Below are 13,741 nucleotides of genomic sequence, written 5' to 3' on the forward strand. Positions count from 1 at the left end.
ATCAACCGGAAGTTGACTTATGAATAAACGAACTCATTGGGTGATTTTAGAGTTAGGAGTGTGTCCGAATTTAATTTGGAGGTCCGTGGTAGAATTAGGCTTGAATTGACAAAAGTTGGAAGTTTAGAAGTTCTTAAGCTTGAATTCGAGGTTGATTTGGTGTTTTGGTGTTATTTTGGGTGTTCTGGAGGTTCGACTAAGTTCGGGTAGTGATATATGACTTGTTGGAATTATTGGTTGAGGTCCCGAGGGTCTCGGGTGAGTTTCGGATAGGTTTGGATTGTGTTGCGCTCGTTTTTCTTATGTTTCGGCGTCGTTTTTCCAAGCATAAATGATATCATATTGAAAAGAATGAGCTGCGATTTCTTTTTTGATCGAAGCATTAGATCTGTATCGTAATTACGGACCCGTAGCAAAATAAATCGTCGAATTTGGACATCGTATGAGGATTTTATGGTCAAATTGAGTGACGGCGTATTTAAAAAACGAATCGTCGAATTTTCATATTAATAACGAAATTGCAACTGACGGCGTATTTAAAAATCTGCACTATTTGCAAATATTGAAACCAACATATATCCTTCATTATAAGGTCAAATTGAGTGATTCAAAAGCCTAACTTGACTAGAATTTTACAAGGAATCCATTGGAGGCATAAAAAGTAAATTTAGGGATCGTTTGGCATGAGAAACGAGGCAGAATAGCTGGCACAAAAATATATAAAACAAGGGTTTGTTTATTCGATCTTATTTTGAGTTGGGGAGCTCGGATTGGGGCGATTTTGGGAAAAAATTTCACCATAAGGATTGGGGTAAGTGTTCTCTACTCAGTTTTGGTTATATTTCATGAATCCATCTTCATTTTTGGGATTTGATTGATGATTTCAAAGTGAAATTAAGGGAGTTGGGGTTTGAGTTTTGGAGAGTTTAAGTGAGGATTTGAGGGATCAAACAGAGTCCAATTTTGATGAATTTTATATGGTTAGACTCAGGAGAGGACGAGGTTTATTATTATGCCATTTTTGACTGATTTCGAGACGTGGGCCCGGGGGCTGGGTTTTGGCCGGTTTCGGATTTTTGGTATATTTTGTAGTTTTTATTATGGAATTCGATTCGTTAGCCTATGTTGATGGTATTAATCTAATTATAGTTAGATTTGGAGCTTTTGGAGACCGAGTCCAGAGACGAAGTCATCCCGGAGTAGGATGTTACGTTGTTAAGGTAAGTAACAGTTTTAACTCTGGCTTTGAGGGTATAAATCCGGAGAATTTGATATCGTGTGACTGTTTGGAGGTGATACCCACGCTAAGTGATGGGCGTGTGGGTGTATACCTCGAGGGATTGAGACTTGGTCTGTCCCGTGAGGCCTCATGGCCATCATCTGTGTTTACGTAGTTACTTGTTGTTGAACTTGTCTGCCTTCCTGTTAGAGATCATGCTTATGCTTTTTTCATGCTCACATTATTTGTACTCAGTCATAAAAATTATTGTACATGTTTACCTCAGTCTCTATTATTTGCTAATATGCTGTGATACTTGATGTGAGTTGTGTTCCCTTATTTGTTGATGATGGTGAGGCTAGTGAGGTACATGATTGAGTGAGGCCGAGGGCCTGGTTGTGAGAATATTAATTCCATAGCGTATGAGTTGTCTGCGTAGCACGTGAGTTGACCGTGCGGGTCCAGGTATTGATACCATAGCGTGTGAGTTGTCCGCGTAGCACGTGATTTGACAGTCTGGATCCAGGTATTGATATGATGGCATGTGAGTTATCCGTGCTTAACGCTTGAGCTTTGGGAACCCCTCCGGAGTCTGTACACACCCCTAGTGAGCGCAGAGTGTTGAGCGTTGAGTGCTGAGTGCGAGTGCTGAGTGATGGAGTGACATTGCTGTGAGGTTGTATTTACTTTTGTTGTTGCTGCATTTACCTGTTAATTTTCCTTGTAGTCTTACTGATTTATGAAATTACCTGTCTACTCTTGTTTGTACTTAATTAGGGAAATAATAATTGGATTATTCTGCTTAGCTCGTCACTACTGCTCAGTTACTTAGTTATTCCTGTTACTACTGAGTCGGTTGTACTCATACTACACCCTGCACTTTATGTGCAGATCCAGGTGAGTTGGAAGACGGCGAACGTTGAGTTCAGGCCGGCTATATTTGGAGACTACAAGGTAGCTGTTAGCGTCCGCACGACCTTGTTACTCCTCTTGTCATTTTTTCTTTTGGACAGTTAGACAACTTATATATCTTAGTTCATAGTTTTAGATGCTCATGACTTAGTGCCACCCCGATGTTTTGGGCTCGTTTCCGTATTTTTTATATTATATTTAGAGTTGATTTAGTTTATGAGAAATTTAAATGTTGGTATTATTTTATTAAATTCTTATAATCGATTTAGTAGTAATATTTTGGGAAATAGGCTTGCCTTGTAACACGATAGGCGCCATCATGACCATGATTAGAGTATGGGTCGTGACATCCCCACTATGTATTTTTAATTATATCCAAAATAAGATTTTTCCACTATATTAAGGGTTGTGATCATTTGTAGAAGGCATCAGATTCACTGAGATTTTACATAACATCAAGCAAATACTATCCTTTATTGGGATTTGATATTGATTCATATTGTTCTCTTATCAATCACTCTCCATTCAATTTGGGTTTGCATTTATTTCTTTTACAACTAATTTCGATATTGATTTACTTATTTTTTCAGTTTGTACCAAGTTATACCACGTATCCTTAAAACTGCGTATAAATTCAATTGCTATCCATTTTTCGGGTAAACAGTTTGGCGTCCACCGTGGGGCTAAGGATAATAGTGGTTATTTGGTACGAATCTCTGTAAAACGCACTATTTTATACTTGCTCTTGGAAGTATCTTTGATTTCAGGCTAGAAATGACGAACTCTCAATTAATGGCCCTACCTATCAACAATGAATCTGACCCTCATGGTGAGAATAACAACCTGACGCCCGGGGATGAAAGGCCGCCCGTTGACCCCGTTGGAACTCGGGCTGTGGATCCAATTGACGTTAATTCGCATGTGGCCATCGGATTCTGGCCCCGAAAATAACATTTATGGTGGAACTCAATCTGCAGTTCGAAATACCTAAATATTAAAGAGGACGGGATCAGCATGCGTATGATTTTCGAAATGTTGCAAGCTCAACAAGTAGTGATAGCTAAGTTGCAGAGCTAAACCCAAGCACCGAGCAGGCCCGAGCCCGGTCCACCCCAAGAAGTCACCCACAGAACAGGGCCACCTGTAGTAAGGTCAAATGAACAAGAATCAGGGACTAACCCCGAAATTATAAAGATGCTTGAGGAACTGACAAAACAGATAGAGTCAGGAGAAAAGAGGATTGAAGCAAACGACAAGAAAGTAGAAAATTATAACTCCATAGCTGATTAGGTCCCGGGGGAACCGCCAATATTGAAGGGTTTGGATTCCAAAAAGTTCGTACAAAAGCCCTTCCCCCAAGCGCAGCTCCAAAACCGATCCCCAAGAAGTTCCGCATGCCCGAGATTCCCAAATATAATGGAATGACCGACCCCAATGAACATGTCACCTCTTACACGTGTGCCATTAAAGGGAATGATCTAGAGGACGACGAGATCGAATTCGTATTATTAAAGAAATTCGGGGAAACCCTGTCAAAGGGAGCAATGATATGGTATCATAATCTACCACCTAACTCTATCGATTCTTTTGCCATGCTTGCAGATTCTTTTGTAAAAGCACATGCCGAAGACATAAAGGTCGAGACCAGGAAGTCGGACCTTTTCAAGGTAAGGCAAAAAGATAACGAGATGGTAAGAGAGTTTGTATCTCATTTCCAAATAGAACTAATGGATCTACCACCGATCACGGATGATTGGGCCGTTCAAGCTTTCACCCAAGGACTAAACTAACGAAGCTCAATGGCTTCGTAGCAGTTGAAGCAGAACTTGATTGAGTACCCGGTTATTACCTGGGCCGATGTACATAATCGATATCAATCAATGATTAGATTCGAAGATGACCATTTGGGGGGCCCTTCTGGGTCCGTTATCAAAAGGGACATCGAGAGAGAACCGAGGTTGAACAAGGACCGATACCGGCCGTATAACGGAAATCATAGGGGCAGCGGACCAGAATGCAACTCCGTACGAGGTGAAAGGAGAAGTGATCGAGGCCAAGGGTCTCGAGGGATGATGAACAACAATGGTTTCGACAGGCATACCGGACCTAAGGAAGCACCGTGATTGTCAGAGTATAACTTCAACATTGATGCATCCGCCATCATATCAGCTATCGGACGCATCAACGATACTAAATGGCCTCGACCTCTAAAGACTGACCCAGACCAGAGAAATCCCAATCAAATGTGCAAATATCATGATACCCATGGCCGCATAACGGAAGATTGCAGGTAATTGAGAGAAGAAGTAGCTCGGTTGTTCAATGAAGAGCACATTCGAGAATTTTTAAGTGATCGAGCCAAGAATCACTTCAAAAACAGAGAGCTCAATAGATAAAAGGAGCAAGAAGAGTAGCAACACATTATTCACATGATCATCGGAGAGATCGATGTTCCCCAGGTGCCAGTGTTTAAATGCACTAAGGTGTCGATTGTAAGAGAGAAGCGATCTCGAGCTCAGGATTATATACCAAAAGGAACCTTGTCCTTTAATGACGAAGACGCAGAAGGACTCATGCAGCCCCATAATGATGCACTAGTAATATCTGTACTTATGAATAAAACTCAAGTTAAGTGTGTGTTAATGATCCAGGTAGTTCGTTCAACATCATTCGATCGAGGGTCGTAGAGCAACTCAGTCTACAAGACCGGGTCGTTCTCGCGGCCCTGGTACTAAACGGATTCAACATGGCATGTGTTACTACTAAAGACGAGATAACTCTACTCGTAAACGTGGCCGAGACCATCCAAGAAATGAAGTTCCACGTGATCGAGGGCAACATGAGGTATAACGCCTTGTTCGGGAGGCCGTGGATCCACAACATGAGAGCAGTACCCTCGACCTTTCACCATGTTCTAAAATTCCCAACACCAGAGGGAATAAAACAATCTACGGGGAGAAACCAGCCACAAAAGAAATGTTTGTCGTCAATGAAGTGATTTCGATATCATCACTCTCATCGACAAAGGGATCAAATTCGTAGGAAAAACGGGATACCAAATAGCAATCGCAAATGTCAGCCAAGACCCAACTAGAGAAGCAGAAGACTAATAATGATGATGATTATGGGATCCCTCGATCCTTCGTGGTCCCCGATGATTCCGACGCTACCAAATCAACGGTCGAAGAACTGGAGCAAATCACACTAATCGAACATTTGCCCGAACAAAAGGTATACTTGGGCACGGGGTTAAGTCCCGAGATCAGGAAAAAGCTTATTCAATTTCTTATATCTAACATGGACTATTTCGCTTGGTCCCGTCTTGACATGACAGGGATCACACTGCAAATCACCACTCATAGACTAAGCTTGGATCCGAAATTCAATCGGGTGAAGCAAAAAAGAAGGCCCAGTCCGAGGTCAAACATGCCTTCATCAAGGAAGAGGTAACCAAACTTCTTAAAATAGTATCCATTCGAGAAGAAAAGTACCCTGAATGGTTAGCAAATATGGTGGTAGTCCCTACGAAGGGAACCAAACCTAGAATGTGTGCAGATTATAAAGACTTGAATAAAGCATGCCCTAAGGATTCTTTTCCTTTGCCCAATATCGATCTTATGATCGATGCCACGGCTGGCCATGAGACTCTCAGTTTTCTCAATGCATACTCTGGGTACAACCAGATGCAGATGAACCCAGAGGATCAGGAAAAGACCTCGTTTATCACTAAGTACGGTACCTACTGTTATAATGTAATGCCATTCGGTCTAAAAAAAGCTGGTGCAACATATCAACGCCTAGTAAACCGAATGTTCGAAGAACAAATAGGAAAATCAATGGAAGTTTATATTGATGACATGTTATCCATGCGAGCAGAGGACCATTAAAAACATTTGCAGGAGACTTTTGATATACTGAGGGAGTACAATATGAAGCTCAACCTCTAAAAGTGTGCATTTGGGGTTGGCTCGGGCAAATTTCTTGGTTTCATGGTGTCCAATCGGGGAATCGAGATCAACCCCGATAAAATCAAAGCTATCGAGGATATCACGGTAGTGGATAATGTAAGGCCATACAGAGGCTGACGGGGCGGATAGCCGCCCTAGGATGATTCATTTCGAGATCCTTAGATAGGAGCCACCAATATTTCTCACTGCTTAAGAAGAAGAGCAATTTTGCATGGACCCCGGAATGCCAACATGCCTTGGAGGAACTAAAGCGGTATTTATCGAGCCCTCCGCTGCTTCACACGCCGAAAGTGGACGAACAACTTTACCTGTAATTGGTAGTCTCAAAGATAGCGGTAAGTGGAGTCCTGGTCCGAGAAGAACAAAGTACGTAATTCCCTGTCTATTATGTTAGTCAGACCTTAGGTAAGGCCGAAACTTGATATCCACACTTAGAAAAATTAGTGTTTGCTTTAATAAGCGCCTCTAGGAAACTAAAACCATAATTCCAATGTCATCCAATATGTATTGTAACAACTTATCCTCTACGAAACATTTTTCACAAACCCGAGCTTTCGGGTCGATTGGCCAAATGGGCCGTAGAAATCAGTGGGTACGATATTGAGTATCGACCCCGAACTGCCATCAAGTCTCAAATCTTGGCAGACTTCGTGATTGAATTTATGCCGGCCTTCGTACCCGATATTAAAAAAGAACTATTGATAAAATCGGGAACATCTTCGGGAGTTTGGACCCTCTTTACAGATGGTACTTCGAACGCGAAGGGGTCCGGACTAGGCATCGTACTAAAATCACCCACAAGTAATGTAGTTAGACTATCTATCAGAACTACAAAATTGACTAACAATGAGGCCGAGTATGAGGCTATGATTGCAGGTCTCGAACTGGCTAGAAGCTTTGGAGCGGAGGTCGTAGAGGCTAAGTGTGATTCCCTCCTCGTGGTAAACCAAGTTAACGGGACTTGTGAAGTCCGAGAAGACCGAATGCAGAGGTACTTGGATAAACTACAGGTGACTCTACATTGATTATAGTAATGGACCTTGCAACATGTACATCGATTACATAACAGCGAGGCCGACGCTGTTGCAAACTTAGGTTCATCGGTCGAAGAGAACGAACTCAACTCGAGCACTGTCGTAAAACTCATGAGATCGGTAATCGAAGAAGGTCATGACGAGATAAATTCCACAAGTTTAACCTGGGATTGGAGAAACCAATACATAGAGTACTTAAAGAACGGGAAGCTTCCATCAGATCCAAAGGAGTCGAGAGCTTTGAGCACAAAGTCAACACGGTTCACTTTGTCCGAAGACGGAACGCTGTTTAAAAGGACGTTCGATGGACCATTGGAAATATGTTTGGGACCGGGAGATACCGACTACATCCTACGAAAAATTCACGAGAGCACTTGTGGAAATCATTCCGGTGCCGATTCGTTGGTCCACAAAGTAATCAGAGTAGGGTATTATTGGACCGATATGGGCAAGGATGCAAGGGAGTTCGTTTGAAAATGTGACAAACGCCAAAGGCATGCGCCCATGATTCATCAACCTGGGGAACTACTCCATTCGGTCCTATCACCATGGCCCTTCATGAAATGGGGAATGGACATCGTTGGCCCTCTCCCGTCGGCCCTAGGTAAGGTTCAATTTATTTTGTTTATGATTGATTATTTCTCTAAATGGGTTAAAGCACAGGCTTTCGAGAAAGTCAAAGAAAAAGAAGTCATAGATTTCATTTGGGACCACATCATATGTCGATTCAGGATGCCCTCCGAGATTGTATGTGTTAATGGAAAACAATTCATCTGCAGCACAGTAACTAAATTTCTCGAGGATCACAAGATCAAAAGGATCTTATCAACACCTTATCATCCTAGCGGAAATGGACATGCCGAATCGACCAACAAAACCATCATCCAAAATCTTAAGAAGAGATTGACCGACGCCAAAGAAAAATGGAGAGAAATACTACCCGAGGTCCTATGGGCATACCGTACAACGTCGAAATCCAGTACCGGAGCAACACCATTCTCGTTGGTTTACGACACCGAAGCTCAGATCCCAGTCGAGGTCGGAGAACCTAGCATCAGGTTTCGATATGCAACAGAGGAGTCGAATAACAAAACCATGAATACGAGCCTAGAATTGTTGGACGAAAGACGCGAAGCCGCTCTCGTCTGATTGGCCGCCCAAAAATAGCGGATCGAAAGGTACTACAATCGAAGAACCAATCTTCGACATTTTAACATCGGGGACTTGATGCTAAGAAAAGTCACCCTCAACATCCGAAATTCGAATGAAGGGAAACTGGGTCTAAACTGGGAAGGACCGTATCAGGTTCTCGAAATTATCGGAAAAGGATCCTACAAGCTCGGCATGATAAACGGCAAACTACTACCGAGCAATTGTAACGTATCACACCTAAAATGATACTACTGCTAAGGTACGACCCCTCCCATTTTTATTTATATTTAAAAGCTAACCCTTGCAAGTGTTCGACCAGAAACAACGATGGATTCTTCAACACGAAGCCTTTAGGTCTGAAAGCACGCGTTGCACTCTTTTTCCCTCAGACCGATTTTGTCCCAAATGGGTTTTTCGGTGAGGTTTTTAACGAGGAAACCGTTGATCGTGCTAACCTAGAACAATTCAGCAGTATCCGAGGCATTTTTACAATCAACCTCGAATACTGGGGGGAATTGCCCTCCAATATCAACTTTGATGCAAGTAAGTTGCTTCATGGCAGCAGGGTCTCGATAGGAAAAATTTGTAAGGGTCAAACGGTCAAACGAACCATCCCCGTGTAGTTTGCTCGAGCCTTGGCACAGAACATATACGTATGTATAATAATTTATAAAAAGAAGTATTTTTCTTTACCGGTATCTCGTGCATTAGAAAATCTTTTCTACTTTACAAATTCATACTCTCGATCTATTATGTAAACAGGCTTAAGTGCCGACCATGACCAGAGTTCGATGATCACCCCCACAATCGGGGACTGCCGTCTGAAAAATAAATGAGATCAAATTATATAAACTCCGAGATCATAAGACCTTTTAGGCAACCCTCGATTTTATAGGCCACGACCACCTCACTCGAGGACTGACATTTCGGACAAGCCCAAGAGGCAAATCCCGAACTAAAGAGGCTACGGCTGAATTAACACGGGTCGGAGACGTCTGATTTTCGTAACAAAACAGGCCTTCGAATTCTTTCATAAACTGGTTAAAAAGGCTACCCCCGGCAAAATCATAAAAGGTTTCGATAATATCAAGCCTCGAAAACTCTAATGAGTACAAAATTATTCGAACTCTCGAATAATTCCTTATTTCATGCCAAGGTATTACAAGTTTCGCAAATACAAATGATAAAAAATGTTTTGAAGCCGAAAAGGGGACAAAGCCATAAACAATCTTTTTACAAAATCCTAAGGTCTGTTTTTTGCCTTGAGTTCGAGAGACCATCCTCGCTCAAATAAAAAACCTAAGGGTTACCTTACTTCGAGTTCGAGCAAGCACTCACTCGATCATAACATCTAAGGGCTATACTAATTCAGTTTCAATCAAATTGTCTAAACCTCAGATCTTAAAATATAACTTCATAATTTTATAAGGAGGAAAGGAAGAAAGTTTTTATATATATGTCAAAAGTCATTTACAAGGGCAGCATGGCCCGATCAAGTTTCTCTACAAAAGACCAAAACGGTCTTAAAAGAAACACAAAAAGTACTAATCCTAAAGGACTTAGTCCTCTCTGGGAGCAGAATCGTTTCCCTCGAGGCCTTCTTCGCTTTCAGATCCGCTCATACTCCCGGTATCATCATCATCAGGAAAGTCCAACACTCTGGTTTCGGCTTCAAGCTCCTTAGCATTCTCGATCTTGGCTGTAAGATCGAAGCCACGAGCATAGATCTCCTCGAGAGTCTGCCTTCAAGACTGGTATTTAGCATGCTCGGCAACCCAATTTTCTTGAGCCTGAGTAGCCTCAACAACCTCCTTTGATTGAACCTGAGCAGTTTCAGCGTCGGACCGGTAGACAGCCACCATTGCATCAACATTAGCCTTGGCTATTTCGACCACCGATTTGGCCGCCGCAAGTTCTGTATCCAGCCTCTCTCGATCAAAAATTGCTGAACCCAACTGAGACGGGAACTCCTCAATTTTTTTGGCTTGCACCAATGACTTATCTTTCAAGCTTCGGAGTTGGGTCTCAGCCGAAGCCAGTAGAGCTCGGGCAGCCTCCTTTTCTGAGGCAAGGCATTCCATGTTCTTCTTCCACTCCCCAGCCTCCACTTTTACTGCGTCCACTTCAACACGAAGCTGCCTGATCACATCAAACTTTTGCTGGACCTGTGGGACCAAACTATTAGCCATCACGCCCGAGTCAAATGTCATTAACTTCAAAGATTCTTTTTACCTGCTCGGCCAAATCAGCTTGTTCTTTCCGAGCTGCTTCTAGCTTAGCTCGAAGTTCTTTTGATTCCTCTTCTCTCTGCTCACTAAGAAGCTTGAAGGCATCTCTCTCCTCAGTAAGCCCTCGGATTTCGGCTTCGCACTGGCTCAGCTCCCTTCGGGATCGGAAGAAAGCCTCGTGATGAAGCACAAAAACTTACAAAAATAAAAAGAAGGAATTATACAAGGAAAGAAAAATACAAGTTTGAAAATTGATAAAGGAAATATAAACTTACACGGTTCAGGGCCTGTTGAGCTTCATTGAAAAGACAAGACGCTCCCACCTCGCCCAAGCTCTTCTTCGGAGCCTCCAAGTCACTCAGACCGGTGACATCTTCTACCTAAACAAAATAACCACGGAAATAATCTTCTTCTCCATGGGCTCCCTCCCCATGACAAGTCTCCACGGCCTGAGCGTCGCGTATCATCGACTGCGAAAATGAAGGAAACAAGGGGAAATCCCCGATCTCTATTGCCCCAAGTAGGTATTTTGCGGCGCCGCCTCCGTCTTGGGGAGCCTCAACCCCGGTTTCTGCATCGGCATCTGATTGGGTCCAAGCCTATACTACTATTGAGTAGCGAGGATGGTCGATATAATTTTACCCAACAAGGTCGGGATCGAATCCATATGGAGTTAATTAATTTGAAATTAGGTTTATATCTAAGTCTAGATGCGTGTTTTGTTCATAATTACTCTTCCACACATTTTGGTTTGGATTCTACTTCTAATTATATTCTATTGTATGCAATGATTAAAGCTAAGTACAATATTGTTTATGTTAGTTTTCAAGTGTTTAAAAGGACTAGGGTAGTGACTTCCGCCTAGGTGGACATCTGACGGGTAGCAAGAATCTAGGGCAAGCTTGATTAATTTAGGGTCGTAATATAGCTATCACACCCAAGTACTCACTCTATATCTCTCGATAGTTTGAGTGATTTTGCCCAATTTAGCTTTCTCAAGTTCAAATGGGTATTCATGCAAGTCATATGATATTAGCTCAAGTCGGGTATTACTATCAATTTCTTGAGTTCACCTCAATTCCTTGTTAGCCTTGTTTTCCTAGACTTAATCCCTCTTTATCAAGAAGAGACAAAGTCATAAAGGCATGAATCCGTATTTGCAACCACTAATTCTACAATTCTAGCAAAAATTAGGCTAAATATCACTAACCCATAAATATTCAAGCCCTAAAATTCAGTACCCATTAAATACCCACACTAGGGTTAGGTCACAACCCTAGCTATGGGTCTAGCTACTCATAGCAATAGCAGAAATCAAAGATGAAAAGAAGATAATATGCATAATATTAGATTAAAAAATGAAAATCTAATGTTATAAGGTGAATCTAATACAAAATTGCCCAAAAGGAAAGTTCCAGCCGTCTCACGTGCTCAGCAAATACACAACATAACCTAAAAATGATAAAAAGTTCTATTTATACTAAGCTGAAATTTTCGGACAAAAATACCCATGTGGAGGTTACGCGGCCGCGTAATTCTGATCGCGGTCCGCGTACTGTACTTCTGGATCTGGGTTTTGCGGACAGCGTAATTTCCATCGCGGTCGCGTAGGAGACTTCCGCGGCCGCATAATCTTGACGCGGACCGCACTTATTGTTTTTGCTTAAAATGTAAGGTCTCTAAACTTCAGCAACTACGGTCCGCATAATTCCAATCGCGGCTGCGCAGGGACTTTCACGGCCGCACCTTTTTTACGAGGTCCGTATTCTTGTTTTAGCCCAAAAATCCATCTCTTTGAATCATCCTTTTGCGGACCTCGAAATAGTGGTTGCGATCGCGTTGTACCTTTCACGTCCGCACAATACTTGTGCGGTCCGCGTTTCACATCTTTTGGCCCAATATTGGTTTTTGTTTCAAGTTTTAACTCCTTTATGAGTTGATTATGGCTCCTTTGGATTATTTTGAACAATCCGTGCAAGCAAGCATATTACATTAGTTTTCGGGAATACCTTCACGCATTTTTGGCCCTAAACACAAGTAAAAGAGAGCAAATAACAGGTTAAAATCCCTACTTATCAACTCCCCCAAACTTAAGCTTTTGCTTGTCCTCGAGCAAATAGGGTAATTCCCACCTCCACAAAAAAAAAAAGGATATTTCAGCTAGCCTAAGGTGACTCCATCAAGCATCAATTGGGACTAACAATTACCCTCAACACAAATGAATTATCAACAACATCACGTTACGACCTTTTGAGTACTATAGTTCTAATATGACACTAGAGCATCAAGAGTTGACTCAATTAATCAAGGAAGCTCGCTCTATCACATAGGTCATTGTGGATCACAAACTCCTCCTCTTCTACTCTCCATGAGCAGATATCACTTTTTCAGAATGTACCACTCAAAACAAGGATTGTGGAGAAGTGCGCTCATCACTCTCAAAAGAATGTCACAAGTCCGGCTCTAAGTACCATAAGCTTGCCCCTTATGTAAATCACCACTAATGTAAGCTCACTCAACTTGAAATCGTATAGGGCTTTAACAGGATGAAATGAAGGCTTTTGGATCAAGGTAGGCCTTTATCGAACTATGATAGTTTCATCTTTCCTTAAGCACTCCATTTTCTCATTTCGGTTCATACTTTCTTGACTTTTTGAGTCATTTTATTCTTTCTTAGGGGAACTAGAGAGACACACTGTCACTCTTTCTTACTCATGACAATCATTTTTCTCCTTTTCTCATCATTCCATGCCTTTCATCATTGCGTTTTTTGAATCCCTTCAACCTTAACTTTCTTTTTTGACGTATTTCTTTTTTGGATTTTCTTCATTTTCTTTGCCTTTCCTTTTCAACAATTCTTTTTTCTTCGTTGAACCTTTTATCACTTTCAAATTCCTCGTCTCTCCCCCTAACTTATGCTTTTGCCAATTGTTCATCATGAATGCTAAGGAAAGATTGGGTGCCAAGAGAGGGTCATTATAGAACAGATAAAGGCTTGTAATATGGCTATTGAATGAAAAAGGATTAGGCTCAAAGGAGTTGACTAGGGATATCATATTGGTAGGCTACGGAAGCTTTCAAAGTTCAAATTGGACCAAGGAGATCCGACATTCATTTCTCAAGTCGAGCTACACTTAGAATTTCGCCTAGACAAACATTCAGGGCAAGTTCTAGACTTATTGGCACGGGACTTGGACTTGCAATTCAATACCTCACCTCTCAAGCTGC

Source organism: Nicotiana tomentosiformis, chromosome 11 (assembly GCF_000390325.3).
Source record: "Nicotiana tomentosiformis chromosome 11, ASM39032v3, whole genome shotgun sequence".
Taxonomy (NCBI): Eukaryota; Viridiplantae; Streptophyta; class Magnoliopsida; order Solanales; family Solanaceae; genus Nicotiana; species Nicotiana tomentosiformis.